The sequence below is a fragment of the Pipra filicauda genome, unplaced genomic scaffold, assembly GCF_003945595.2.
Source record: "Pipra filicauda isolate LSUMZ 115617 unplaced genomic scaffold, ASM394559v2 scaffold137_size4652046_pilon, whole genome shotgun sequence".
Classification (NCBI taxonomy): domain Eukaryota; kingdom Metazoa; phylum Chordata; class Aves; order Passeriformes; family Pipridae; genus Pipra; species Pipra filicauda.
The window spans coordinates 3,298,269-3,324,443 of NW_024103851.1; the positions used below are offsets into that span (position 1 = coordinate 3,298,269).

Genomic DNA, 26,175 nt, shown 5'->3' on the forward strand with positions numbered 1-26,175 from the left:
TTTTCCTTCAGCCTGGTTGCCTATCTTGGGTTGCTGCTTTGGCAGCATAACCTTACTTCATTTCAGCGGTACCTGTCTCTCATGCTTTATTCACTACTTGATGTAATTGCAACAAAATTTACTACCTTCTATGTTCCTACAGCTTTCTAGAGCTGCTTTTCAGCTCTGTCTTACTTATGGAAATGGCAATTCTAGTTTTCTTCAGGTTGGTTAGAGATATGTCAAAGTTTCCCTTTTTCTGCTACCTATGTAATGATATTTTAGTTTCCATTGACAGTCTTGAGCACTGAATTAGTGGAGTGACTCCAGTCACTGCAGGATGGAGAGAATGAAATGGGAGATATTGCTAGTATGTTTAAAAAGAAGGTAGATGTATGTATATCTGATTTTATTTCTGTTCATTCACCATCTCTAAATCCTTAATGCAATTGGCAAAATGAGAACTCTTATTATATGTCTCTTCAAAAATTGTTTGGGACAAGATAAGGCAATGAATGGATGCCTCAGGGCTCTAATGAAAAGCTATATTTATTGTTTTATAAAGTGTTCCCATTTAATGAAAAACAGGCACCACACTAGACTAAGCATGCCCTCAAGATATGCCAACATACACAAAACACAGGAAAATCTGTGAATCACATCATTTAAATGGTTGTACATACTGGCACTGCAGTTCTTTACAGACACATGATGGTGATGTTTATAAACTGTAGGCATTCAAACTTGGTTTAGAAATGAGTGGGATACAGATTTTATTGCTGCAAGATTTGCAGTAAGCAAACAGTATGTATTGATGTTTTATGTTCACTTACTGATAGTGTGTGTGCCCAAAGAAAACTATTTCTCTTTTTATAAACATTTACTTCAATGCCAAATGTTGATATTAAAATAAGTAGATTTCTTAAATAAGGTTCTGTCAAGGCTTGTTAGACTGGATTAGTCCTGTGAATACTGGTCAGCAATGCTGAGGTATTACTCTCATGACTGTGAAGGGGCTACACTCTGATTTGTGGTAAAGATGCTGCAAAGTTTGGCACATACACAGAAGTGTTTAAAGGTGCAATGAGAGATTATTTCATAATTCTCATTTCCCTGCTCTGTTCTCATTTTAATTTATTTTGATGTGCTAATTGGTTGCTATTTTCCAGATGAAGCTGACAGGAAAGTTTTTAATTCCAAAAGTGTCCTGTCTGTAAGAATCTGGGAAAACTAACAGAAATATTCCCAAACTAAAATAAGCATTTCCTTTAAGCTCAGCTCCAGGTGTCGAGCAGCTTTTCTCTCTCATTCTGCAACTATCCTGGAGGCTGGTTTGAGCTAAGTCAGCAGAAAAACTGTTAGTTCTGAAGATCTCAAATAGGAATGTGATCTGTTGAGCAGGTCATCTTACCGACATGTCAGTATGGCAGGCATTGTCTGCAGTTGCAGCAATGGTAAGCAGCACTACAAAGAGCTCTGTAAAAACCAAAATGATTGAACTGTACACTATTGAGCGGGGCTGGTGGTGCTGAGTGCCTTCTTTGTAGGACTGGTAGCAGTGATGGGTTCCATGTGGTTTATAAACAGAAATGATATAGAACAATTGTGTTATGGTTGATCAAATGTTACCACCAGATTCCTTGAATATGATGATGAACACAATATAATTAACTAAAATGTGCATCTGTCTAAATGTGTTTTATTCTGTGGTATAAAGCTGCAAGAGAAAGTCCTCTCTGACTTCGGTGTTACCACATTTCTAGGAATGATACAACATCACAGTAAAAAGTCAGCCTTTACTCCGATATTCAAAACGAAACATGGAAACAGTTTCTCCAGACTGAAATTGAAGTATTTTTGGAGAGGTCAGGTTGTAGTGTTTGGGCTAATTTCAGAGACAAGACAGAGCTTCCTCTTCCAGCTTGCCGAGGCTGATCATAAATTCAAGAAATAAAGGAGAAACCCATTCTTTTGATTTTTAAATTTCAAGTTCTTCCCACAGCTATCCTCTGTGGCCTGGATGAGGTGAGCATGCTTTTGGTTTTCATTGCAAAAAGGGGAGAAATGACGTGTGTAACACTATGAGTTACTAGTGAAGTATTTGATATTTGGCTACTTGTGCTTGTTAGAATACCTTTGGGAGTCAAGGAAGGTGAAGGCTTCTGTGGAATCAATTGAAATCCTTTAACATTTCATTTTATAACATATCATTAACTTGCGTAGACAGAATTATAGTTATTGTTTCCATTGTGTGTGCTGCCTATCTGTACTCACAACATTATAATACAGATGCTAATGATTTCTCCATGCTGAAGTCTGTAGAAGGTGTGGGATTACTCACTGTTCTCTATGAACCTGTAATGGTGTGGAGAAAGTCGTACCTGTGTGGATGTGGCAGCTTGAGTGTGACTTGTGTGTTTAAATGGACAGGGATTCAAGTATTTTGCCGGTACATACCAGATTATTTCCAAGAAAACCTGATGCATCACTGCTGACCCGTTGACCAGCTCAGTCTGTGCTGCTACTCTGCTGACTGGTCACATAACAATGACTCCTTGCTTGCTTGAAGCTGCTAAAATGCATCAAGCACAGCTAGAAGGTGCATGTAGCTATTCTTTTTGGACAGATAATTTTTGTAGTTGCTGTAAGGATATTTTATGTAAATATTAATGATGTTAGATTCTAAGCCAATCTAATGACTAATTTCTGAGCAACCCCATAAGAAATGTAAGGCCTCCTTCTGTATTTTCTTTTTACTTGAATGATTTCTGGGGATGTAATATTTTGGGGATTTTTTAGTACTCTGAGGCAACTCTTTGGCCTGGATAAATCAAATATGCATTCTTTGGCTGTCACCTAGATGGTGCTTACTGTGTTAAGCACAAAACTTGCTGAAAACTTAGTCTTCTAAAGGAGCAGGCTGCACATTTTATCTTCACCCAAGAAGGTGGGCAAGTTCTCTAAGTGGAAGAATAGCAGCACAGATGTTAAATGAAGAGGTATAATATTGAACAGAAATATATGTGTTTTCTTTATGTTTTTCAATGTTTAAGATGTTTTTTTCAAATGGAAATTTTACTGGATGATGCTGTTTTACCGTGGCATATGTTAATAGCTGCCCTGAACCCACTTATGCTCCTGTGAAAGAAGAGATTTAATGGTGCATAATCAACTTTTGCCAGATGCTTAACAATGCAAAGCCTTTAACAATTTGTACAGGAAAGGTATAAAACAAAACATTTGGGTTTTGGATACAACAACTCCATCTGACTTGATAAAAATTGATGCAAGAGCAGTTGGCATAAAATGTAGACTGATCTGAACTAATATTGACCCAGTACATCAATGTAGTATGTGTCAGAGAAACACAGGAGGTCACACAGAGTAAACACTGATTTTAAACAGAGTAAACACTGAGTAAACAGAGTCACACAGAGTAAACACACATTATTTGGACTGAGGGTTTTTTTTGGTTATTAGCTTGCCAAAAGGTGTGGGACTTAGTTCAACAACAATTTTTACTGCCACAAAGGAGAGGAAGATTTTTTGACCACACGGACTCTAGCAGTTCAAAGATGATGAGTGTTTTGGGTGGGGTTCTGACAAATTTCAGCTGCTGGGCTGTGCTTCCAGCTCTGCCACTGAGAGCATTAGCTCTCTGCCTTTGTGTGCACTGCTCCAAACCTAGGGCTCTGAGGACTGGCTGATGTTGCTAATGTACTTCGAGAGTGTCCCTGTCCCTGGAGCTGACTGTCACTGAGAAAACGTAAAGGTCTTGCAGAATGAGGTGCTGTTGTTTGAGGGATTCTCAGTGTTGGGACATTGTTGTAGAAAGGGTGGATCGTTCTCTCTCTCAATTAAAGTGAACTTCAGTAATATGTGAACTTTTTATATCCATAACCATGTGATTTATTGTTTTGAAAAGCTAGTCCTGGCGGCTGACATGACAAACTAAAATCGTGTTTTCTAGTTTGCTGGTTTACTTTTCTCTTCATGCTCGGAATTGAAAGGACATAGAGGAGAAAGAAGGGGGAGTGTATGGGGTAGTATCAGTTAAAACTTGTCCTCAGTATGTCTTGCTCTCCTATTTGTCCACGTACTGCAGTATCATGAGTGGGAGTATACTCAGCCTAGCCTAGCTGTGGTTTCTTGCTTATTGGCATACTTCAGGAATGCTAGGACTATTTTGACTTTTTTCCTTGTTGCTTAATTTCATTCACAAGAATCTCACATTTCTGCCATTACTCCTCATACTTCAAAGAAGCAACACTTCAAAGTGATGTCCTTCTGGATACCATGACACCAAACTTGCTCTTCCTTTAGCCTCAGATTTTCTCCTTTTTGATTCCAAGAAATGTTTGTCTTTGCTAATGAGGGATAACTGTCAGGGGCTTTAAAGAAGTCCTCTCTTGAACCCTGCCTCTCTTCTCTCTTGCTGTTTAAGTTACAACTTCTTACTAAGAAGGGTTTATAAGCAGTGATGCAGTTTGGATTGTGAGAGCTAATGAAGGCCAGCAGCCTAAGAACTGCTCAGATCTGTTTTCTGTTACTAGACAGCCATGCCTTTATTTTGATGGGCTGCTGTAACGATCCTTCTATGTCTGATTTGGGCAGTTTCTTGCAGTGAGACGTTCCAGTGCACTTTGTCACTGGTCTGCTTGCACTCTGCCTTCTGCTAAACACCTCGGGGGTAGCAGGCCAGATATTTCTAGAAATGAGTTCAAGAAAAGCACAAGTGGTTTAGCCAGAGCCCTTCCGAATGGTGTGTAGACACATCTCAGTTCCTCTTGTTGCCACTATATATATGCGTGCGGTCATCCATTTTGAAAGAAATGTACTTATTATATGGACAAGACCTCTGATTTAAATGCTGGAAGTAAAATGAGAACAGTGATAGTATCTGTGATGTACATTTGTTTACAAGCCTGCTAAGACAATAACCTTGTTTATTTGTATCAATTTTGAGAGGAAAAAAATTGTGTTTGGTTGTGTCAAAAGATGTATGGTACCCATGAAAACAAGAATGCTGTTGTGATCCTTTTATGTGCAATGATGTCTGGGCAGCTTGACCATGGGAAGAGAAGGTATGGACAAAGGTTGGAACAATGTACTGCTTGCTTTTATTTTGGATGGATGGATGTTAATGAGAGAGCTTCAGGCTTGTCATTATTTAGTATGTGCCTTTTGCTGGGAAAGTTGGTTGCTTCAGAAAAAGTCATTGTGATTGGCATAGTGGCAACTGTGGAAATATCAGAGTGGGAGGCTTTCAGAGCACAGTATTGATGCCAAGCTGCGATAACGAAGGTCTGTGTTAAGAATTGATAAATGACTACTGTCCGTAGCCTCACAGTACAGCCTCTTCTTGCTGTGCTTTTAGCAGAGCCCAATTAGTATCAAATAACTAGTCTGTCAGAGTTGGGTGGATACATCAGATCTTTTTGTTCAAAATTACTGGCTTGTAGTTGTTGTTTTGGCCGTTTCCAAGCTCATTGCACTGTATGCAGTTGTCACCATGATAATCCTGGATGCCATCACTGTGGCATATTTTCCTCGTGTCCATAGTTTTTGAAGTTGATTTGTAGAGCATTTCAACATCATCTCCTTTACAGGCTTGTCTTCTCCAGTACCCTTCTTGTCTTCCACTTCAGGCTCGTGCTGCCGATGGAAGTTAGTGCCACATCCAAAGCTGGGTAGCCTGTGGGATTAGCTAGGATTTCCTCTTTGCTGTGCATCACCCCACCCCCAGTGCTCAGTTTTCATACAGCAGAGAGCTTTTTTTTGCCTATGTTTGCATAAGCTGCCTCCAGATGCTGTTATCTCTCTACATCTCAGTTATGCTCACATTTGCTACTGGATTTCTGGCCAACTGGATTTATCATTAATATTAGCAAGATGTAGCTGCTGAATCAGTTTTTTAAACATTTTTCTATGCAGATTCCTTGCTTTTTTTGCCACCCTCTGTGTGCAAAATAGACAAATAGCATTACTAGTAATCCGGAGTTTTGCATTCCTGCTTACATACGCGGTCAAATTCACTACTGTATTTGGCAGCAAACTGAGAAGGTTGGGAGGGAAATTAAATCCATAGGAGCCAGTTGCTGGAGTGGGTGGACAGTGCCATGTTATATGTGAGGCGTGAAGCATGAAACCCTGCGATATTTCATGTGTTATCTTTGCTTAAAATTACTATCAACTTTTCTTTCTGTGTGACTGTATTGCTTTCAGGATGGCAGAGGAAGGGGTGATAGGGCAATGGGAAGGAATTATCTGTTCGTGTGCTAGCGTTTTATATTTTACTCGGCAGTGACTTTTTGTTGAGGAAAAAAGGCAAGCATAAAAGGGGTGGCAAATAAAAGAAAAAAGTGGAATAAGAAGAAGGGTGGAAAAGTAAGCTTGGAGGGGAAGTGGTAACACAGGTATTCTTGTCAAGTTAAATTCAGTCTTTGTTTAAGTACTTTTTTGCTAGATACAGAGCTGTTCAAATGCTGGTTGTGTAAAAGTGAATGGCTTTTTTTATGTAAGGTTGTATTTTTACCTGTTAGTTATCTCTTACAGAGCCATTCAGCTTATGCATATGGTCAGAGAAATTATTTCCTATTTAGAGTACCCATGTTCAATCTACATTAAAAGCAAGAAAAGTTTTGTTGTTGTTAGTTCTCATAGAAGCCGTGATATGTTTACTAACAGGAAGAAATGTAGCTCTGTTTTAACGAAAAAATAGATCCAAGCCATATGTACTGTGCACGGAAGGAAGCATCTAAAATCTGGTTTGAGTAAAGAGCTGTTCTGTGATCTCTTTGTAGAGCTGAAGGGAAAAGTATTTTTTTGTTAACAATTCCCTTGTCCCAGTTTTGTTCTGTGGTTGATTTTCTCTCCAGATTGTTTTGCGTTGAGAGATGGTAACAGTGTTTTAAAACTTATTATCCTCAGTGGTAAATACAGCCTCCCCCGAATTTGAAATTAAACTTAAAACTCAAAAGATGAAATCTAGATGTATACCAGCTAAGGACAAATGCTTGAGAATTTTTCTCGAATTACTAAGGTTACCCTTAGCCCTATTTACAAACACCCACACTTAGAACATGGTTGTAAGTCTCCCAGCAATGGGCTGCTTCAAAGCCATCTTAAGTCAAGCTCTGCAAGTGAAGCAATCTGGAGTTTTTCCTCCTATTTCTACCCTCGTTTCTCTAACATGGAGATTGTCCTGACTGCGTAAGAAGAAAGACGAGATGTGATTTAATTACTCCATGGCTTTAATAACTCATCTGGGAACAGCGACAATTAATTGTACAGTACAGTTCATCAATCTTCACTGGATCCTGGATTTAAAAAAAACAAAAGTGTTCTCAGCAAGATAGGGTACATGAGCTTTTTCTTCTCCACGTGATCAGATCAGTGGTAGCAGACAGCCCCAGCTCAAGTGATGTTCCCCAAGCATTATTGGAGGTGACAGTGATGGAGGTAGAGGGAAGGAAGTTGAGGGAAATACTTGAAAGTTCACAGTCTTCTGTTGTCCAGGCAAACTACCTCAGCAACAGTGAAAAAAGGCACATTCAAATGAAAATTGGAAGGGGAGGCTGAATATTCTGAGTGTTGCATTCAAGATATTACTTCGTAAAATACGAGTCATGCCAGTTAAACATGTCAACAAATTTCTCGCACTTTCTTTGTGAGACTCAGCCATGTCTGAGACCTCACCATGTTTACACAGAATGGGCAGCACACCTTTTTATTGCAAAGGTATCCAGCTGTATGCACATTGGGTAACTGATGCTTAAATACAGGCTTTGCAGTAGTCCTATGAGAGACTCCAATTGCATAGCCTGAAAAAAACCCAAAACATTTTTGTGGTGCTTTTGAAGGACCCATTCTGAGAGGCCTCACATTGCTCAGTTGAGGATATATATCTGATATAAACAGACAGTTCCTGCTGTGGAGAGTTTATAGTCTGAACAGTCAAAACAGATACAGACACACAGATAGAGAAAGTCATAGAAATGCTGGCTGCACATGGAGATCTTGGTCTCTTGTATCTCCAGTCTTCTGACCAGGCACAGACTAATACCAGTTGTTCTCTAGGACACACGTTTTGGAAATTCAGTTGCTAAAGACAGTATAATCAGTAAATCGTGACCACAATTGCACAGTCCGTATAGTTTTACACCTTGACCTTCAGGTGCCCAAACTGAAAGTTTCTGAATGATTCACTGATGTAAATGGTCTTGTCAGCATTCAGTACCTTTGTATCTTAGGCACTCAGATGTCTATAGTGAGGTATCTCTGAAATATGACATCTGACTAAGAGAACTTATTTCGGAATGGAGCCATCTACCTATCATAAAAACACCTGTCATAGTCTTAGAGGTTATAAGGCTGAAAGTGTTTGGTGTTCTCCTCTAGAATTTAGAAAATTATGGTTGTTTTGATTTGGCTGTATTATCTTACCTTTGAGATCATCACTGATAGCCCCTTATTAAAAAATATTAGTCTGTATAGCAGTCAAGAGTCAGTGTTCGGCTATTGTTTCAGTATTGCTGTTCCAATTTTGTTACTCTTTGGCCTGGCTTCATTATCTAACCAGTAACAGAAGGTGATCAGGTCTGTCCCAAGCAGCTGCATGTATCACTGGGACTTAAGTTTTTTTCATTAAAGATTAGATGAATAATTTGAAAGAGAGAATTATTCACTGCTCTTCAAGTTTCCCTGCAATACTGGTTGTTGTTATGAAATAGAGAATTAAATTTGTTAGGTTCAATTTGAGTGCTTATGTTATAGAAAGATTAAATCAGACCAAACAGTTGCACAAGTAAATTGAGGATTGGATGCATTTATTATTATTATTATTATTATTATTATTATTATTATTGTTATTATTACTGGATGGCAAAATAGTACCTTCTACAGAAAACTATGAAAAAACCACTTTGCATTCTCTGTATTTCTAAAAGTTGGATAGTTGATTCATCTTATCTACCTTTATTTTTCTGAAAGATAGGTATTTAACTGGCATTAATCATCTGGATGATCTATAGTCAGTCATGTACGTCCAAAGGATGAGTCCTTCCATTTTGAGATAGGCTGAATCACAGTCTGGAGGTGTGATTTCGCAGCCAACAATAAAAGGAGCCTAGACAACTAGAGTTAGGTGAGATGGATGCTACTTTATAGCTCTGATTGTATGAACTGGCATTTCCACAGACTTAACTGCAGCTGTGAGAGTTGCAGGGATAATTACTCCTCAGGTATTATCTTTCTTCTTCCTGAAAAGCATGCAGGTCAGGTGTACCTTAGGACCATGTACTTCGTCTGTCACTACTAGGAGCCAGCTGCATCAAAGAAAAGGCAATGCTAACAACGTAAAGGGAAAAGCAAGAGGAAACTGAAGAAGATCTTACAGGATCCCCACTGTTCTGAATATCACGTGGAAGACACTCCCATCAGTTTTCCTGTGCTAGTTCAGGGTTTGATGCTGAGAACGATGGGGGAAAGTTTCTGTTTAATTGAATGTGGGTTGGAGAGTGGGAGCCCTGTCAGAAGGGAGAAAGGGGTGAGGGAGAAAAGATCTCATAAAAAGAACCTGAAGAAAGGAGCCCAAACTCAAGTGCTGAGATTGGACAGGGAACCTAGAGGGAAAAACAGGGAATCATCAGGAATGGGGCACAATGACTGGCATGCATGACTGAAGATTAAGAAAAAGACAGATTGAGAGAGAAGATGGGAACTACTGAGCAAGGAGATTCTTCCCACAAGGAATAGGACAAAAAGCTTAGGTTTCATGGCTAACAGATATTGGCTGAAGAGAATGGGTCTGAGATGAGAGATTTGTGGAGTGCAGGGTTGGAATAGCAAATAGGACCGGGAGGAGAAGATAGTAGTGGGGAAGAGGCAGCATTTTGAAAATAACAAGGTGAAAGATGGAACAGGAAAAGTATATTTTAGTGGAAGAAGCAACAATTTTGTTCACACTAGAACAGACTTCCCTTTTAAAGCCTGAGGTGAGATTCAATATGCAAAATGTGCCCTTATCAGCAACTGTCTGTGAACTCTTGACATGCTGTCTGTCATCTTCTGCCCTAAATATCTTGGAAAATGATAATTTACTAAGGTTACAAAGTGTTTTGTTTGCTTTCAAAGGGTCAGTGGGTTGAATTGCCATTTCTGACTACTGCCGTGTTCAGATTCCCATTTGCTTTTTTCTTTGTTGCTGGTTTTTTATACTCAGTGAAGCTACATGCAAGTCATTAAATTAAAGGAATATTACTTATATCACAAAATCAGGAATGCCAACATGGAATTCTCTGTACCTGTCTATTATAATGCAGTCTTTAATTAAATGATCACAGGCATTCATCCCTTCCTAGTGTGGTGGCCTGAAGAAACAGACATGTGACTATAATATTTCTCTCTTTCTCCCCCACTTTCTTATTTTATAATAGTCTGAACTTACCTTTTAGATAATAAAATATCTGCTAGTAGAGTGACTTTTTATAAATGGCCCCAGAAGTGAGGAAATTTCAGTCACAACCACAAAAGTGCAAATATGTAGGACCTTTTGAGGTGTCATTAATTACATCAAACCTGGAACTCTTATTACTTGGAGCAACTCAACACCACCAGTATAGATGTTTTTTCTTTTTTTTTTCATATGTAACTCGCATCTGGTTTTCAAAAAGGCAATCATTTGTGCATGCTAACACATGCAGTCATAGATAATGCTTGAAAACACAATCTCTATAAAGTAGAAATGATGCTAAATACTCCAAAAATGTGTTCTTAGGCTCTTTAGACTATGTGCATAAAACTGGGGACACCAAATGGGCAGTCTCTGTTGGTAGAGGATAATACCATCTCTTCACCTTGCAGAACTGTTGTGAAATACATTTTGTTAATATTAATGAAGCACTCAGATATTGTGATGAGTGTCAGAGAAAGCCCATGAGGAAGTTAATTCTGTCTGCAGAAACTAGGCTTCAATGAAGCACAATACATGGAGCAGAGGGACCACACGTTGAACTCTGAGATGAGAATCAGGTAGTGGCAAACTGCTTATTAAACACGTTGTCCACTCCATGTGCTGGATGAAGCTGGGGTCCTGCAGAAAAAAATGGCATGTTACTTTTCAGGCATCTTGAAGCAGACGGTAGTTACACGTGAGCTTGTAATTGATGCTGCACAAGCAACTTTATTTTTGCCGTGCCTTTCTCTTGTGGGCTTGACATTACTTTCAAACTGTCCTTTTTCTTGTTGTGTTATTTATGTTCTAATAGCTCTGTGTGTGCCCAGATGCATAATGCTTCATAAAGAGTGCACGTTCATTTTTTGTTACACTTGTGGCAAAAATGCATACCTGCTCTCAAGTTCTTACAAGTAAAACATTACAAGTTGGGACGAGGGAAAATAAATTAATGACCTACTACTGCAAAGTAGTTGCAGTGGTATAAGGGACTCTTGTGACTGGTGTTCCACGGATGAGTAGCTTCAGGACAGAGTCCTACGTGAATAAGTTTAAGATTTTTTTTCTATCCCTCAACCATATTGTTGACACTGTGTTGCCTAATGATTAGAAACCTGCTTGCATTCCATTAAAATTTTAATTACTCCTCAGTAACAAGACAACTTGATGGACCATAGGTATTTTTTTGGTTTAAGCTGCAATTTGTTTCCTGCTTCCTTTGGGCCCACTGCCATTTTTTCCTGCTTTCACTGAAGTGAAGAGTTGTTTTGTTGAGAAGTTGAGGAGAGGAGGCTTGAGGAGAGAGCCTTTTTGCCAGTAAATCCAACTTTCTGATATACAAGTCTGACATTTCTACAACCATGCTCCTAGTCTATGAAGCTGACTATGATCAGTCCTGGGCCACATTTTTAATTGTTTTTCTTCATTAAGGCTGTGCATGTGTAGTGTTTTCAGTTTGTGAGAGAATTTATGGTCAGCCTGGCAGAATAGTTTCTATAGTCAGTCTCCATCTTCATGTCTGCATATAGTTTCATGAGTGGTTGACAAACCCATGGGGTTTATGAAAGCATTTCTGCGTATTCTCTTTCTTGGTGGTTGAGGGGGACTGTGGAAGATAGCTGCCTGGTCCTCAAGAGAATACTCAATAACTTACAAGCACTATGGATGTCTGGGTCATCCATACACTGCTGAAGTTCACAGAACCACATGTAATTCTTCTGTTGCATTCTGGCACTGCTTTGTTTTAAGATTTATCCTGGAAACTTGCTCTAAGTCACATCCCTAATCAGCAGCTCTGCTCAAAATGCAAAGCTGCTTGGAGTAGAAATGGGAATTGCCTCCAGGGCATGGCTTTCTCTCTTGATTCTCTTGTGTCTAATAAGATGCTGACTCTGATCAAAGTTTTTTTCTGGTGAGATGCTTATTGCACCTTGCCCCTTAATACTTTCTTGTATGATGCAGAGAAATCACTCTGCAACCTTGATGTGAGAGGTTTGGTATTACAGCATCTCTTCCACCTGGCTGCTGCTTTTTTTTTGGTAGAAATCTAGTATAGAAATTCTTGCCTCATACAAAAATGGCTTAATCCAATCAGTTGGTTTGAAAGATATGTAGAGTAGATACCAAACTCCATTCTACCTTCCCTTGATATTATTCACCCTTGCCTCCCTCAGAAATGAGGGAAAAGAAGGGTGTAGTATGGGAGGAGAGCCATCCCTCTGAGTACAGTTATGCACTACAGTGTCTTGCATCACAGCATACATCCTGGATCCTGGGTTTTGTCCTGTTAATATAAAACATTAATAAGGCACCAAAAATGCTAGGAATCCAAATCTGAGCATCTTTTTTTCCCTTCCTTCCCTTCCTTCCTTCCTCTTTCCCTCCCTATCCCTCCCTTCTTCCCTTTCTTCCCTTTCCTCCTTCCATTCCATTTGACCTGATGTTTATATTGGTACCTTGAGATGCTTACACTACACTAGTTGAAGCCATGATGTGTTGCTGCGGCTGAAGTTGTATGACATACTATGAGGTAACTGTTCTGAGAGTCTTGTGTAGACAAGTATATTATTGGCATCTGTTTGCATAATTTATTTATGCACTTCTGTATTCTTTTTTTTCAGTTAAATTGAGATAAACAGTAATTTTTATGTAAACCAAATGGCAGGGATGTTATACAGGACATGATTTGTGTCAATGTGAAGAAATTGCCCTGGATAGAGATGTTAAAATTTATTGAAGGAAAAGAAAGAAATAGAAAGCTTCATGTGTTAGAAATGTGGGCAGATAAATGGTGAAGATGCCAAGAAGTGAATTTGGATTCCTGCTGCTTTCTTGATTGGCAGGTAGTTGTAAAAACATACAGGGATACTGTGCTTTGAAAAGTCGGTGAGCAAATGCAGGCCATGGCAGAGAGCTCAGTTCAGCTGTTTCTGAAATTACGTAGACAGCCCTGATTTGTGCCAGTTAGATTGCTGGTTCAAGGCTTTGGTTAATATCAAAAGTAGTGCATGTACTTTGATGTTAACACTCTTTAATGTCCAAGTTTACATCTTTGTTTCCATGATTTTTGAAGATAAGACCCGAAAGAGAGGGAAGTATGTAGTTCAGTGCAGTTGACAGTGGTAACCTTACTGCTCTGGAAAAGATTTTTGTCTAGTCTTTAGAAAGGAGTTGCAACAAGCAAGCCCAGTATGTATTCTGCTGTGAGATGGCTGTGGATTGTCAGTCTTTTTGCAATGAAAGAAAAAACATTTTCTAATGGAAATTTCTTCTTTACAGCTAGCCAGTTTTGGTGTTACAATTCTGGTGCATCTAAAAAGGCTAACTGAATTTTATAGAACAAATGTGTTAAATCTCATATCCTCTGCAGGGAGATATGTTAATAAAACAAATGGTTGACAACATTGTCATGAATAACTGTAGAGGTATCTAAAGGTATTTAGAACACAGGTTGTCTTCTAGTTTTCATGTTTGCAAGACTTGTGGTAAAGCTGGTATGAACATTGAGATTAGCATAAAAGTATTATTCTTAATCTGATGAATTTGGGAGTATGATATGAGAGATAACTCTATTATAGTTCCAAGAGGTTATGGTTTCTCTATAAAGGAAAAAAATGAATTCTTCATGGTGCCAGCTAGATGGAACTTCTCTTTTGCACTGGGGAAGAAAGAATATGGCTGCTCTTTGGCAAAAAGTTTCTTCAACTATTTAACAACCTGTAGAGATGCTGGTAAATCAAGTCCACTGCTATTATTCATTTTTTTTTTTATGAAGCTTATTAAAAGCCATCATTCAGCACTTAAGGTAGTTAAGTTATGAAGAGGGGGAAGCAGTGTGTTTTGGATGAGATTTCTCTTCTGCTGACAGAATAGCAGTAGGGCTGGTTGGGGTGGGCATTTTGAATTCAGGGCAATAACACCTTACAGGTTGATTTGTTTGTTTTCTTCTGATTTTATGTGTTTTTTCTTTTTTTTTCTCTTCCCTTTGGAGGGACATGGTGAATAGTTATTAGTAAACAATTATGTATTTGTGGACAAGTTGTGCAAGTTGTGGACAACCATTTTATGTAATAGAAATGGGAGGCACACTGTTTTTCAGAAATGGAACATTTAGCATACAGGGTGATCTGCAGGGCAGCTTTGGGCTGACTGTTCAACATAATCTGTCTTCAAATCTAAGTGGATGTTACTGTACATAAATCAAATGGCCCTTGAATCCTTCAATCATATTGTGTTTATCTGCTATATAAAAATCCTTTTCTTTTATGAAATCAGTTATCAGTGTTTTATGCATTTGGTGCATGAAGAAGACAAAGTTGTGAGAAGTGAAGCAGCTTGTGGAATACCAGGGTGAGATCTGAGGAGCAGAAAGATCTTCGAAGTCCAGAGTTTGCCGTGAATTCTTCCACTCTCCCACAACAGTTTTACTTGTGCAGAAACTTGGAAGTTCAGTCCCTCGTGACGGTTGTGTGTGAAATGCTTGTGGAAATTATGTTTTCCTTTAAAAAATGTTCTGGTTCTTTTTCTTTGTTTTTCAAGAGGAAGCACCCTTTCTGAAATTAGTTTTGTTTCTTTTTGCCTTACTTTTGTTCAGTGCAAGTGTTGCACCTTTTTATCATACCAAATGTATTAGCAGAAGTGGAGGAAGGTGTTTTCCAGTTTTGATTCTATCATGCCTGGTATGTTTAGAAATAGTTAGAATTCTTAGTGATACATTTAAGACGCAGTACTACTTTGTTTTTTAAAAATAAAAAGAAAAAACAGCAAAACTTGCTAATTCTCTTGTTGGAATACTTTCTGTATTGGAATGGATCCTTTTTCACTGACTACAGTTTTGCATTCCTCTGCAGCACAGAGAAGTGACTATACTCCTGGACATTATACAGTGACTTTTTTTTTTTAATCTATTTTGCGTTGTATATAACCAAGCGAACTTTGCAGGTGATTCCTTTTCCCTTTCCCAGCCTCCTTTCCATACAAATCATGTTTATTTATGTTGTTTTGGGATGAAACTTAGTTCATTTTTCTCTGAAATGAATGTTGCCTGAACATCTAGGTAGTCAAGAAGGAGAGGAAGGAAAAAATCATAAGTAAACATTGAAATCTCCTTTTGCCAGATTGTGCATAGATGAAGCAGCAAAATATGATTAACCATTTAAGAATCATCTTTTTGAGCTGCCATGGCTAGTGCAGTAGGAAGAGAGTGCTGTTTTAAATTGCTCTGATGCTTTCTTTCTGAACATGGTAGTGTTTTTCTAACTTGGCTATCTTTATGATCTCAGGTGTCCATTACTTAATGATAAATGGAAATATATAATATTGCTTAAGACAGTTATAAGCACTTAAGTATATGTATATGGTTGATCAGTAAAAGCTTGCAGCCAATATTCCACTGTCTTTTAAAATCTATTACACAGCACTAAGGTTAGAAAGACAAATGCGGAAATAATCAAAAAATGAAGTCTGAAAATCAGTTTTGGTCGTCCCTAAAACTCAACAGAAAATATTAACCATCAACTTGTTTTGATCCATAAAGCGATCTGGTTGGCATGCAGGTCCTCTCTCTATGAGGTCGTTTTCAGAAGCCTGGAAAAAACTGGTGTGTCTCAGGCTTTCTTGCCTCTTCTCAAATGTAGCAGGCAAGGCTGGTGGACCCTACCAGAGGCTAGAAACCCTGGCCAGAAGTGTGCAGTGGAAGTGAAGAAGGGAGGAGAAGAAGCTCTGACGAGGAAGCTGGTGAGCGGTAGTCAATTCTTTGTGCTGGTTTAAAGGTAAACCGACAGGGGAAATGAACCCAACTCAAAAAGAGAGATTATAAGTCAGAATAACAATTTAATAAAATAATACAATAAGTACGATTATACAGACAAACAATTGGTCTTAACCCACAAAACCCAAATGTATAACCCAGCACCCTGGGGCATGAACAGAGTGGTGTCCTTTGGGCCCTCTGAATCCAAAGTAAAGGGAGAGGGGAAAACCTGTTGGTGAGAGTGCTGTTGCAGTCTGGTCAAGAGTGGTGATTGCAGTTCGGTCGAGAGTGATGATTGCAGTCTGGTTGAAAAGTGGTGGTTGCAGTCTGGTTGAGAGCTGTGATCTGTAGTCTTCCTATGGATCCCACGAGTGGTTAAAAAAGTTCCAAGACTCCAAGATTATATATTCTCCAGTTCAGGCAGGAATGCCCAGTACTTCCCTCAGGGCGGGGAGTTCCACAATGGGTGTGAGGACAGGGAGGCACCCTCCTATCTCGCAGGCCTCTTAACACCCAGTTTATAGCCTGAGGAGTCAGGGGGGCTCTGGGTAGAGGGTGTAAATGGTCTATTGATAACAGTTTCTGGGAAATGGCATGGAAGGCTATAGAATACACAGTTTTGGGTTACACCCATACAGTGATGAACTGGTCCCAGCTGTTCTAACTAGGACATTCTCTAACTCCATATACCACAAGCCTTCTCTCCAAAGCTTTTAAGAGCATTTTTACCCCTAGATGAGGGGAGACCATGTTATCAAAAGTTTCGTCTATCCTTTCCTTCCAGGCTCTCCAATCTCTATCCCTCCTTGCCCACTCACATGCACCCATCCTGGGACCCAAGCTGCTTGCTTGTGGCTGGTGGTAGTATTTTTGATGACTCACTGTGTGAGGTAGTATTGCAGCATGCACCTCTGCGAGAGCTTGTGCATCCTCTTTAGTGGAGAAAACTGAGACGAGAGTGAGCAGGGGGGGAAAAACAGATTGGTGTTTGGGAAGGTCAAAAACTTCTCAAGGTTTTGGCCTTTAGAAGGTTTGGGAAGGTCAAAAGGCTTAAGGAGAGTTTTTTCTTTTGTAAGGGGTGTCTTCGGGCGGGGAAGACAGCCTCTGAACTTTAATGTTTATAGGTAAACAAATGATGTCAGATTTGGGGTTCTCAGAATACCATATTCCTGGTGGAGAGGTAGTACTGCTAAAAGGAATATTTCACAATATCTGTGGATTAGGAGCTCTGCTGTTTTAAACTAATGCACTGATGTCCAGAAGATCATTCAAAGCATCAAGTCATTTGGTGTACAGGGTTAGAGAGATTTCTGGGCCAGTTTTTTTCTTTGTTTGAAAACATCCTTTGCTGTAAACCTTATGTTTATTTTGTAGGATTCTTCTGAATTACTTAGACTACTGATGAGGCATGTGAAAAGTCTCATTTCTAGGTTCAGGTATCCAGCTTGCCTGTGTGGATACTTCTGTGCAGACATCATGTATCATACAGAGCCCCACACGCAATTGGTTGGATTTTATGGAATGTGAGGTGGAGCTGAACTTGAGGGTGCCTGTGACCACACTTGTGGATGTAGAAATACATACACATATGCACAGGGAGATGTATATGGCATTCACATTTTGCCCTGAGACCTTGATGAAATCATTGTCCACAACTGAGATTGCAGCCACTGTAAATCAGGATAACCCATAACATATTTTTAAACAACTGGTATGCTTCTGAGGCCAGAAGTACAGGGATATAGTGGAAACATCGACTCTTACTGCAACTGTGCAAAAGGATGCAGCAATAATTAAATTTCGCAACTAAATAGGTGATATCTGCCATCTAAACTGAAGGGTTGCCTGGGTTGTTGCAAACAACTTAGCTATTTGTTAATGATTTCATTTAGCTGTTTGCATCCACCCGAGGAAAACGGGAAGAAATATCGATTCTGTTCGTATGCAACACTATAATAATTTTTTTTTCTGTCAAGGCCAAGGTGACTGCGCTGAAGATGTTGCAAAGGAAGATGGTGCACCAAAGGCTTTATAACTCCTCTTTCACTCTTTTGTGGCTTTTAAGCATGGCTAATCAAATTTATATCAGGCTACAAACACCTTTAAGGCCTGATGTTGCTGCTGGCTTGGTAGAAAGTGACAGCACAGAATATGTCCCCCAGTGTCTGAGCGAAATGAGGCAGTTACCCTCAGATAGGCATAAACGTGCTATTAGATGGTTAAGAAATATATCCCCCTCCAAACCCTCCTGGGAATTTATTGTAGCGCCTTTGATGTAACTAATTAGCCTGCTCAAAGTAAGCAGTGACTAACAGTCTAATAACTGGCTAATGGAAGGAACTTCATAATGTTTTCAAATCAGGATCCTTTTGAGAGTTTTGCAATAGGCTGAGGAGATTTTTCCTTCTGAGAAATGGCTGCCAATAGTCAGATGCTCATGTCTGTCAGTATCTTTAAGTTATATTTGAGTCTCTTGGCTCTTTGAAGAGGCTAGATATTGGAGAAGGGCAGTGATCTTGGAGATATTCTGAAAGTGCAAAGCTTGAGTTTTAGCCCTGATCAGCAGACTTTGAATAAATGTTCTAGTTTGCTGAGGCTGTTGCACAGTAATTTGCCATTTCTGAATTTGCTGAATTTTGTAAGGTAGAACAGTATTTTCAAAGGAGGAATGATAAAGTAAGGTTGGTTTTTCGGAGATTTCTTTTTCTCATGTGAGTTTTCCAACACTTAAGCAGCAAAATCAAAACATAAAATTTTATTATATCAAGGAAGGGAAATGCTTTTGCTGGCCTTCTAGTTCTTAAAATTTAAAAGGAGAAATCACACATGTTAATTTTGCCAATTAATTCTACCTTCAAATGTCTTCTACTTGTGCATTAAGGCTTTCTTTTTTTCTTGTCCACTGGAACTACAAAGCACTTGTAATACTAAGAGCCCCTTTCTCATCAAGCTAATTTCCAGCATTTCCACGTGCTAACAAACACCTCCAATGCATTTTTCAGGCACAGACTATTTGTGCCAAATGGTTGGAGCCTTTCTGATGCTGGACATGATTCCCTTTTGCTCTACTTGCACAGGTAGTTTCACTGAATCCCTGGGATTACAGTGTGAGTAAAGCAAGCAGAATTTGGGCCTTGTAGGCCCCATGAAGGTAAACTTAAAAGCTCGCCACCTGCTTGGTACCTAGGTGCAGGGTTTAGTGTTTCTCCTGCCGCAGTCAATGTCGTCACTAACACCTAAACCAGAGTGCTGGGGGCTGCGCTCTCCAGCGGTGTTAAGTATCACCGCAATAATCCACTGTCTGCCATGGGAGAAACATGTAGCCCTGAACTTGGGAAGGGAGAAAATGATTTTCAGCTGTTTTGATTTAAATTGTTTGTTTTTGTTATTTTAAAGCCTGTGTGGAAATGGGCTGGGAGAAGGCTTGTTTAGGAATGAGGCTCCCACTTCTCTGGAGGCTGACCTTGTGAGTTGCTGAGAATTAGTCCCTCCATTAGCTTCCCAGAGAGTCTCAGCCCTGCAGGCTGGGCCTGCGGCTGGGCATTGCAGGGGTTCAGGCTTCACATCTCAGCTAACTGGCGGTTCAGCTGGGCAGCTCGAGGCAAACTTGGCCAACAGGATACTGTGGGAATCTGGTTCACAGCAAGCAACTTCAACAGCTTGTTCTGAAGTCATTAAAGACAGTGGGATGGCTCAAGTGTCAGGTCAGTAACTTCAGGCATATACCCAAATGCTTCTCCCTTTCTTTCCCCATATCCTGCATGATCAGTGAGATGTAGGATCATGTGTAAGGCAGCCCAGCCCTGCCTTCTGCCCTCCTCGTCCATCTTTGAGGTTGAGAGTCCTGGGACTAACAAGGAGGTTTCCACAGCACCCTGTGCCTTGTTGTGTAAGTAGCTGCGTGCGCAGCTACCTCTTGTGTTTCCTAACTAGGTTTTTTTCAGCTTATAGAAGATTTTTAGCATTGCTCTATAGATCTGATCCTGGGGTTTGAGGATGCAGACTCTCAGTTAAATCCGGTAGGTGTTTGCTTGTATGAAACTTGAAAGGTGGTTTTATTTTACATGATTTCGTATACATCTGTTTAACTTCAGCCAGTTGGTTTTAGCTGGGAGCAGTTGGGGAGGCAGCAAGCAGTGTAAACTCATCTGGATAATAAAAAAATTGAGATTAAGGCACTGCTACTAACAAGGCTCTCTCTGATTTAGGGGTCTGAAAAAGTTCACCTGAGTTTTTTAAGCTGGTTCATACCATTCTCAAGTTCTCCAGCAGTCTTGGGGAAGAGTTATGTACACAGTTGGAAAAGGCTGTGAGTAACGTTCTACTGATAACAGTGCATTGGTGGTTTAGTGTTGGAGCAGTGTGGGCTCTGTACAGGCCCAGTCTTGTCTTGTCCAGGTCAGTGGGAGCTCTGCCGTTGACCCGGAGGAGTGTATAATCAGGCTCTGTTTCCAAAGTCATAGGCGCTTTATCGATGCAATATGTTCTGTCTTCCTCTGTACTTTTGAAAACAAACTGAACTAAGTTGTGCAGTAGATGCAGCAAAAATGAACGTATGTCACAGTTGAGGAAAATAAGGAAGAGTGTGGAGAGTATTAAGTAGGTTTTTGTGGGGTCCTCTCTCTGCTTTGTTGATAACTCCTTTTTCTTCCAGTGAAAGTTAAAGATTACAAAGAAAGAATATAACAGGTTTTTCAAAACAAACAAACAAAACCAAAAAGGAGCTGTGTATTCATATTCCAGAGGTCACAAATCAGTTCTTGAAAAATACTATACATACGATAATGGAAAAATAACTAAGCTGAAAATCCATTTCAAGTGGGAATATAAAACTATACATTTTCAGTGGTGAGCTCAGATAATGTATGTTATTTATAAACACAAAAGTCTTGTATAAGGTATGCTTAAGCATTGCTAATAAAGTGAGTACAGTACTTGTTATCTAACAGATTTTGTAGCCTCTCCTGTGATTGGAGTCTATTTTTAAAACCAGTTATGAACATTGTGCTTCATATCTGTGTTACTGTTTCCAGAGTGCGTACTTCTTGTGCAGTTTCTCCAAATGCAGGAAAATAACAAACTTGGGACCAGGAGTGCCCAATTCAAACTATTGTACCCACCCAAAACAAAATTTCAGTTACAGCATGCACTGTTTTCAAAGGCAGACACAATCCTCCTGATCTACTTCCTCCTGTTTGCTCTTAAGGTGGCCAGAGAGTAGTGATCAGCGTGTGTATGCAAGAAGGTGCGGATACAGGTGTCCTAATGAGCCTGGCAGTTGCTCTATTGCATCATTTCGAGAAAAAATGTCAAGCGTCAAAAACTTAGACTTTCTTAAACATGAAGGGAATTGCTTTCTTACTTAGGTATGTGCTCTATTAAGAATCTAAATAATCAATCTTTTTTACATTCCATCTTTCCCCTTCCTTCTGGCTCACAGCAACCTAAAATGCTACTTTTCTGGGAAAGACTGATATTCTGACTTCAGTTTTGTAATTTAATGATGGAGAGTTTCCTTAGTAAACCAAATTTAGAGTACTAGAATGCTTATCTTATATCCAGACCTTGAACATAAAAGGCATTTTATACCAGCAATTGTTCATTTAATGAGCAATTGCAGAGTGCAGGATGGTTAAGGGATTGAGCTATATGCACCATTATTGCAAGAAGTATTCTGAAATACCAGAAATAGGACGTAAGCTCTGATCAGGGGGACTGTGAGCACAATTACCTTCTTTTCAAATCCTTCTGTGACACTGCGGGAGGAAAAAGGACTTTGAAACTTGAAAGGAAAGAGCTTGCTTTCAACCTCAAAAGCTAGGAGGAAAGGGCTCTGAAATTTGCTCAGTATTCCCAATTCACCATTAGCCTGTTTCTTCCTTTAGCCTCAAGGCATTCTCCGCTTTTTGAAAAGATGTTAAGAAATTCAGTCACAATAGAGAGCCTAGTTTTGAACATGTTTCACTCGGTCCATTGAGGTCTGGTCTTCAGCCTTTGTGTGGGGTGAATTGAGCTGAGCAGCAATCTGGTTGGGGAGAGGTGAATGAGCAGTCTCTGTGCAGTCACAAATTCTGGCAAAGAAAAGATTACCCTTTCCTTTATTTTACAATATGCATTCCTGTACAATCCTGCTAGTGGCAATATGCAGAGCCGAGCTTGTGCTTAGGTCAATATGGAGCACTTGGTTTATAGCAACTCTTGTTAAGTTTGTCTTGTAATTGAAGCTGCTGTTGACCTTGCTTGGAGACCATTTGTAAAACCGTTTATTTAGCATAAACTGAAATAATAAACCCTCCTTCTCTTAGGCCGATTGTGATAGGGTGACATTAGTTTGATTTAATGATTAGCTGCCTGACCCCTCAGCTAGAGAGAGCTGCTTGAATAGGGAGAGTTCACTAGGAAGCACACAGGAAGAATACTAATGAGCTTGTTAAATTTAGCATGGCACCAACCACTTTTAATTCCTCTAATGGGAGAAGCACTGCCTCTGAGAGAGAGGGAGGGAGATGGGGAGAGGGGGGGAAAGAGAGAAAGAGGAAAAGAGGGAGGAATGCCCATGTCCTGGTAGACAGAGAATTTTGGTAAGAGAAGAGGAGAGCTTAGAGGGACCGTCAGCCAGGGTCTCTTGGACTGAGTTGTAAGTACCTTGTCTTTTCTCTTACCCAGCCTAAGTGCGTTTGCAGATCACTCCGGAGATAGTAATGCTCTCTGCAAGTTTGCATGCAGAAATGTGGTGATGAAACTTAATACATAAACAGATTTAACTGGTTTGGTGTTGTCTTGTTTAAGCAGGGGTGTCTCTGAAAGTGTGTTGGGACTGATTTTTAGTGTGGTGTATCAATAGATTTCAACTTTTTTTTGGTTGCTGACTTTAAGGGGTTTAAAGTAAAAGAGCTTCTACTTTGTCTTGGTTCATGACAAAAAAACCCCAAACCAAACCAAACAAACAAAAAAAACCCCAAAACAAACAAAAAACCCCCAAACCAACAAAAAATTCAACAGGGAAAGAAATTTATATGGATTTTTTTCATTAGGTTTTGGTTTGTACTGAATTTTTTAACTTTCTGGGTAAATTAGCTGAGCAATTAAAAGTACGTTTATTCAGTGATACTATCCAGCCTGAGTTTTTTGAAAAAGCTTTTTGATTCAGTGAGGTGCTCCATAGTGCTCAGCAGTTCTAATAAAAACGGCTCCTGATTAGAATAGCAGGACTAAATAAGGTATTTCTCAGTGGATGGGAGAATCCTGGATTAATGTGATCATTTTAGACTGGGCATTTCTAACGCGTGTCTCTGGCTACTGGCTTGTTAAGTCAGAGTAAGGGTATACATCAAGAAAGAGAAGCTTATGCAGATTGCTCTTGGGGCATGATTATTTTTTTCTTTTTCTTCTCTTATTTAACCTTTCTCTCTTACACCCACAAAAGGTGGGATGAATTATACTGGAGTTGGTGGGCTCCCACCACTGGGAATCAGGTGGAGATGAACTTTGGCATTTGTGTCTCTGCAACATTTTAGTAAATCAAATGTTTCTTTTGACACTAAAGCTGGCCCTGCTTCTAAAACGAGCAGAGCAGTAACAAAACAGTTCTCGTGTATTTGACTGTAAAGCCCCTTTGGCAGACGCTGCTGGAGAAGTGGGCTGTTTGCTTACATTTTTGTTATAGAATCCCACTTGTTGCCATGGTGGACAGTGTGTTCTGTCAATAATTTGGCCTGGTGCGTCTTGCCTGCACTTACCCTAGAAACTTTATTGAACGATTCAGCTGAACCAGAACAAGATTAGACAGCTTTCCCCTTTTGGCACTCTGGAGTGGCTCGCCTGCCGTGAGAGTAGGCAGTGTTTCTGCAAGACGAGTTTCCCGCTCCACGCTGGGGGAGCTCCTGCAGACCTCTGACTGTTACGTGTCCTGGAGCGTGGGTGCTGTCAAATTTCTCTTCTATCCCCTATCAAAAGCAGCTCAGTGGCATGGAGCATGAAGCAAATGCTTAGCGAACTGTTTGGTCAATGAATATGCCTTACTATTGCAAAAATGCCATCATGTGTAGTTAAATACTTCTGAGGGAATTTTTGCATGGCAGACAATGCACAGAAACTTTTGACTCGTCGCAGCACACGGCGATAACTTCATAATGGGGAGAAAGATGGATGATGCAGTAAGAAAAGTACTGCTTTTTTGTTTTTCTCGTTTTATTTTTTTTCCTCAAGTAACCAAAAAAAGGGGAAAGCTTATTAAAACAAACCATATTTTTACTTTAGTTTCTAGGTTACTGAAAGTAGGTTTTGAATTTCATTCAGCAATTTGAAAAATCAGACTTTTCCATAATAGTCACTAGTACCTTGATTCATGACACATGCATGTTTTGAGAAGGAAAGTATAAAAGTGGAGCCTGCAGACAGACATCGGCTTCTTGTTGTATACCAGGATGGCAGTTTTAACAAATATTATCTTTATATGGAAGAGTAAAAGAACTGAAATCCTATCTGATCATCCTAGTGATTATACAGCCCCACAAATCACCCTAGCTTTCTTCTTTCTGAACTGTTTTAGCACACATTAGGTTGCTCTGCTTAAGGGTCTGTCAGAATTTCAAATGGAATGTAATCCTCTATTTTTATAGGAGTTTACATCTCATCAGTGAAAGTTCACTCTAGGTTGAAATTTAACATAAAAGACTCTGGCTAAAGAGAAACCTGATGGAAAATATGACTTTGGGGTGATTTATATTTTATTTTTTAGTTATACAAGCAAGTTTCTAAAAACCTCCTGTAAGTTTTAAAGTTTTAGACCCCCTTTTGCAGTTCTGTAACTAAAACCAGCTTCGGTGTAAAAAGTTGAAACCTTAAACCCTGCTAATCCAGAGCAGGGACCAGTGCCTGTGCATATTAATAAAAAGCAGAGAAGGGCAAAGGGTTTAAACTCTGTAATGTTGTTGTCTATTTCCATTAACTATTTCTCCTCAGACCCAACCCTGGAAATTCTCTGTATGGAGAATTACTGCTGGCTGTAAAAAGAATTCTGTCCCTGGAAGATGCTGATAAGTCAGCAGACCCTGGTTGCTGTAATACGTGCAGATAGAAAAATAATTAAGTGCTCAATAGGCTACTGTGCTGGGTTTTCACGTTGTTGCTACTTGGGGGGAGAGAGAACAGGGAGAAAACTAGTGAGCAATGCATTCAAAGCAATGGTGTAGCTAGTTTATACATATAATGGCCAAAATTCAGCTCCAGGTATCCATAAGGACAGAGCGTGTTTCCAATCTAATTTGTACAAAGGCACATAGGTTGAGTTACTCTGGTATCAGGCTTGCTGAAAGTAGTCACCTAGTGAATTGCTGGCTGGTGCTTTTGCTGTGTGAACAAGTACACCAGAGCAAGGTGCAAGTGAAAACTTAGCCCTGACTTCAAATCTCTGACAACTGAAGTACAGTCTTGGCACTGGTGTCAATCATTCTTGCTTGCATGCGGGTTGTAGAGTAAGAGCACTTAAGTTTTATTTCCCAAGGGTGTTTCCATTTCCTTTTCTGGTTACCGTTTTTGTGCCCAGTGTTTAATAATTTGAGATTCCTTGTGTACTTCTAGAACTGCAGAGCAACTTTGAAATGAAGTGTCTTTATCAGTACTCCTTCAAGATGTGTTGGTGTAAACTCGCATGTGCTGTGTAGTTGATAAAAGAAGGGTGTACTTAGAGCATGGGTATCGGCCAAGGATTCAGCAATCAATCATGCTTGTTTAGAGGAATGTCTCTGTGTTTTAAACCAATAATGAAACTGAAGGAGGGCATTTACATTAGAGACTTGTGTACATGACAAAGCCCCTCTGCCACATGGCATGTGTGAAATGCACCTGGAAACACACATCTGGCTTTTGAGGAATATAACCACTTTGTCTGGTTTTCGAAGTATGTGTGCTTTTTAAAATTAATTTGTTATTATTATTAACTTTTATTAATTTTAACCCTGGGGGTTAAAATTCATGTGGGTGCAGAGGG

General features: G+C 39.6%; 1 protein-coding gene across 3 annotated transcripts in view; it reads left to right on the forward strand.

The window, feature by feature from the left end:
- GLI3 (GLI family zinc finger 3) overlaps positions 1-26,175 on the forward strand; it is a 210,038-nt gene that overhangs the window by 40,573 nt on the left and 143,290 nt on the right. The window contains exon 1 of one of the 3 annotated variants that reach the window (XM_027710130.2): positions 22,735-22,821. The exons of the other annotated variants lie outside the window; for them this stretch is intronic. The gene's annotated coding sequence lies outside the window, so the exon portion shown is untranslated. Of the gene's footprint in view, positions 1-22,734; positions 22,822-26,175 lie in introns of those variants that run through there. 3 annotated transcript variants of the gene reach the window in all.